Below are 5,064 nucleotides of genomic sequence, written 5' to 3'. Positions count from 1 at the left end.
AAAATTGCTGTAATATGTACGTATATATAATACAAATAGATACGCTAATTTCACTTATTTCCCCGGTTTTGTGTAAGTCTTATACCTAGTTTGGAGGGTAAACACATACCTACCAATTGACAACACTGATAAACAATTGAAGAGCGCAAAACGCCGCAAAGAATGCCGTAGTCCCCTTGAATAAGTGCTGGTAAGAGGTTGGTTTACGATGAAAGTGCCCCAGCGTCTATGGGTACAAGTGGTGTGCAGATTTAGCACAGGAAATGGGAAGTTTGTTGACATAAGCGACTCCGTAAACATCAAGATGGCGTCAATCTTCAAAACATTTTTAGTTGTAAGTAAAAATTTCTAAAGCGTTTTGGTGAGATTTCCACTGCCGTAGCCACCCTTTTCACTACCCTCTGTTTAAATCTTAAAATTTGGCCTTAATTTCTAACTTTGGAGAAAATACTTACTTCGAAAGGAGAGTAGAGGTCTTTAGCTCCGTTTCTCACCAACAACAAGTCGCGACTGATGCCCATCTCCGGTGTCAGGTCGCGTTATAATGTACTTTTTCGGAGGGTGGCAAGCTTTGATTGTAGGTGGCCTGTTTGGCCTGCTGTGATGTTTTACCCTAGGCAACAAAATGTTGTTTTATTGTGCTGATTACTACTGCAATCTTGAGTAAGATCAATAAACGTTACATAGCCTACATACGCTAACATAAAACTGCCTTGAAAACATATTTTACGAAGAGCGCCACATGCTTATTTTAGTTCGTATGGGGCTTTCATATAGGGTAGATCATCACAGCAGGCCACGCAGGCCACCTACCATCAATGCAAGCCACCCTCCGAAAAAGTACATTATAACGCGTCCTGACACCCGAGATGGGCATCAGTCGCGACTTGTTGTTGGTGAGAAACGGAGCTAAAGACCTCTACTCTCCTTTCGAAGTAAGTATTTTCCCCAAAGTTAGAAATTAAGGCCAAATTTTAAGATTTAAACAGATTTAAACAGAGGGTACTGAAAACGGTCTCAAACGTAGTGCAAATCTCACCAAAACGCGTTCAACATTTTTACTTACTCGAGGTATTTAGAAGATTGACGCCATCTCGATGTTTACGGAGTAGCTTGTGTCAATAAACTAACCATTTCCTGTGATAAATCCGCACACCACTTGTACCCACAGACGCTGGAGCACTTTTATCACAACAATCGAAACACGATTTCTCATCAACAACAAGCCAGGCGTAAACAGCTGTTGGGGTAGAAGATGACGAGAAGCGTGCTCTTGGCTAATTTTTAAATAAGTAGTAAAACATCAATATTTTACATATTTATGATGATTAATTTGAAAATATTCGTTATTGAAAAAGTAACTCGACTCTGACTCAAATTTAAGTAATTATTTTTCTGAATTAGAACGTTCTTTCAAGTTCTGTATTATGACGTCACGACATCTTGACTTTCGTACCTATTGTAAATAATTGCTATACTCAACTGTCATTGCAGAACAGTTTACCAGTTATTCGTGCAGATTGTTATCAGCTATACATGTAATTGTTATAATCGTAATGCGCATATATATCTTTATTATTTACTTTTTGGATATATGAAGATGTTTTACTGCTGGATTATCGCCGTAGTGTGACGCAATCGTTTTCGGTCCATGGCCTCTGTCTGTTTTCGCACCATAAGAAATTATGGGGCCGAATTTGCAATGACCAGAAAGTCGTAAAAGAGGAAAGTTAGCATTGAGGGGCATATGTTTTGACTGAGAAAAATACAAATTTATTCAATAGCTAGCTTGTAAAAATACTTGGTTATAAAAACTTGATTGACAACTAAGCAGCATGTCTACTATGGGTTTCAGAGACAGTGCAAGCACGTTTTTGGGCAATACCTATTTCTGTAACGAACACTCGTAACAGAGCGAGATTTTTCTTTAGTGCATTACCCCCAGTGCCGTAATTTATAAGGGTATCGTGAATCACTAATCGTAAAGAATAACTACACTTGTCCTTGTACTAATAGACCAAAACTCCATTATCCAGAAATGGATAGGAACACACCAGTAAACAGCTCCACCTACCCTCTCCCCCCACCTCCACCGCCACCCCTGTCCTTCTTCCTTCCTTCACCTTCCCTTCTCTCTCTCTGAAAGTTGTTGCAGTTTAAACTTATTTTCATATGCATTTTTCCATCTATCTATCTAATAATAGTAGTTTACATTGGTGGATATATCTAACGATTCACTCGGTTGTTACCTGCCCATTGACCGATATATTTATACACTGATCCCTCAACTCTCTCTCTCTCTCAATCTCCTCACTCTCTCTCTCTCGTCTCTCTCTCTCTCCTCTCTCTCTCTCTGTTTCTTTTATCGTAATTCGAAAAATGAACAAGAAAATATATTTCATACTTGTATAGCATTAATTAAATACTTTCAAGTTTTTAATTCAGTCGTAATGATGAATGTAGGTGCATCTACTAGTGCTCGCAAAATAGTTAAGCAGGACATAGGTATGTAAAATTTAAAAAATGAGAGAGAGAGAGAGAGAGAGAGAGAGAGAGAGAGAGAGAGAGAGAGAGAGAGAGAGAGAGAGAGAGAGAGAGAGAGAGAGAGGACGGAATAGGAAGGGACATTCACTGTGGCCAATCGGTATGTGCTTACCCTCCACTGGGTATAAGACTATAAACAAAACGTTGAAATTGGTGAAATTAGGCTATGTATTGGAAGTATATATACATAAATATTAAGCAATTTTATCGATTATTGCATTATACTAAGGGGGGGGGGGGGGGGGGGGGGGGGGGGGGGGGGGGGGGGGGGGGGGAGATGGAGAAAAGAAGGGGGAGGGGGGGGGGGGGGGGGGGGGGGAGGGGGGGGGGGGGAGAAGGGAGGGGTACAACTAGAATTCATGGAAACAGTTTATAATAATGGAACGGCGTATGTGTAAGAAGCCTCCACTAATGTGGCAACGATGATTTTGCCATTCTTAGCATGCAAACATTAAAGCATGCAAACATTAAAGGTTACATTTATTTCTGGCATACGATTATTTAAGAAATTCAAAATACTAATAAAGACTGAAATCAATGAAAAGTGCTAGCAAAAACAAAAAGCAAAAAAAAAAAAAACGTAGTCGTTCCTCTATGCACTTTTCCGTATTCGTTCCTCTATGGTTTTCGGCAGCCAGATGTACGAAAACGTTAGAAACATTTGATTTTATCTACGTTAGAAATATCTGTAATTTTTCGGGGTAATTTGGTTGCAAAAAAGGGATAATATACATGAATTAAATCAAAATTTTTAAATAACAATGTAAATTTAAACTAAATAACGAGTAAAGTAAACAGTTTAGGGAATAAAACTTTGCAGTTTCGTCGTCTGTCGTCGTCTGCTGTTTGTAATTGTGTTTATGGCGCGCGCGCTTAGAAACCAGGAACAGCAACGGGTTTAAAGTGCAATGTGGAGTGAACTGAGACCAAAATGTGTATAATAACAATCAAATAAGCACTGTGGAGTTTCAGTTGTGATGGCAGTAAGGATAAAACCGCCGATTACAAGGTAAGAATGAATTCAGTTCCAACCATAACCCCGGGAATAACAAGTTTCATACTTTCACTAATATAGGCAACAAAATGTTGTTTTATTGTGCTGATTACAACTGCAATCTTGAGTAAGATCAATAAACGTTACATACATACGCTAACATTGTTCAAATGAGTCTGGGAAGGCTGGGGAAAGATGGTGTCCGTCACTGATGAGAACCGTCCATGAAAAAACGTAGCCGCCATATTGGATTTCAAAACTGCCTTGAAAACATATTTTACGAAGAGCTCACATGCTTATTTTAGTTCGTATGGGGCTTTCATATATCACAATATGTTGACGAAACTTCAGTCTTTTAAATGGTATGCTTAGAGTTGCAATTGTATTCATGTTTCACCAATTAAATATCGAGTGAATAAGACCCGTCTACCGTGATGAGGGTTGGCCTGTACTGATGTTTCCCCCTACTATATCGCATTATGTTGACGAAATTTCAATCTTTTGAATGGTATGCTTGGAGTTGTAATTGTATTATTGTTTCACCATTTAAATATCGAGTGAATAAGACCTGTCCACCGTGATAAGGGTTGGTAGTCACTGGTGTTTCCCCCTAGGTCTAGGTTCTGGGGAGGCGATTGGACAGTGTTACCTAACACTGACGCAATGAAAACAGAAATTTATTCAGACCACATAGAATACTATCAGAAACAAATATTACGCCCAATTTATAACAGTTAAGTGTAAATATCTCCACCTAGGTATTCTGAAAAGTTCACCAGGGTTTTTAGGTAGACAAGACTAGCCTTAGGCTAGCTAGGTAGTTGGCTACGTTATCTTATAACGATTTGACGTACGCCTGAGACTGAACAAGAACCATCGCATGAATTGCAACACCTGGAAATACGGAATGTATTCTTTATCAGAGTGTATTACTAAAACTCACAAGGTATAAGTAGTCTATAACCCAGACAAATATCAGGCACGATCGAACCAAGACGACGAGGCCTCGGGTGCCGCGAAGGAAGCCTTGAATGCTGTCATTATATTTTAAGTAAACAACAAACAGGGTACAAGATGGCGAGTGAAAAGTCAATATGAAAAAACATTAAAATATGACTCCAATGATTTTTAGCAGCGTAAAACCAACCTCAAACGTCGGAGGAGTGAAAATCATTCAATTTCTTTTCATGCGGCGACCATTGTCAAAGATGTTTTGGTTTAATCGAGTTCCAAAATTATTCCTAGGAAACAAAGTCTACCTCGCAAGTTGAGAATTATGCCTACAGAGTTTCTCAGCTTTAATCTTCGGCCCCTGTTCACGCTTCATCGGTATTGATTTCATACATAACATTGAAAGTCATGAAGTTGAAGATTATAATTACTGCACAGGTAGAACACTAATACATTGCTTTTGTTATGCACCCTTAGACTATTTTCTTTGGAATCAGTAGAATATCATAACAATGGAAAAACCCCGTCCACAAGATAATAGTATATATATAACCATATTCTTAAGCTCGATACAA

General features: G+C 38.8%; 1 protein-coding gene across 4 annotated transcripts in view; it reads right to left on the bottom strand.

The window, feature by feature from the left end:
- Positions 1-4,819, bottom strand: part of LOC135222612 (E3 ubiquitin-protein ligase Bre1-like) — a 244,141-nt gene extending 239,322 nt beyond the window's left edge. For 3 of the 4 annotated variants that reach the window (XR_010316299.1, XM_064260707.1, XM_064260709.1), the window contains exon 1: positions 4,686-4,819. The gene's annotated coding sequence lies outside the window, so the exon portion shown is untranslated. Of the gene's footprint in view, positions 1-4,481; positions 4,626-4,685 lie in introns of those variants that run through there. The other variant, XM_064260708.1, reaches the window with a different exon arrangement.
- Between the last annotated feature and the right edge of the window lie 245 nt (positions 4,820-5,064).

This window comes from Macrobrachium nipponense, chromosome 8 (genome assembly GCF_015104395.2).
Source record: "Macrobrachium nipponense isolate FS-2020 chromosome 8, ASM1510439v2, whole genome shotgun sequence".
In the NCBI taxonomy this organism is placed as follows: domain Eukaryota; kingdom Metazoa; phylum Arthropoda; class Malacostraca; order Decapoda; family Palaemonidae; genus Macrobrachium; species Macrobrachium nipponense.
The sequence above is the reverse complement of the archived record's forward strand: the minus strand, read 5'-3'. Positions and strand labels throughout refer to the sequence as shown.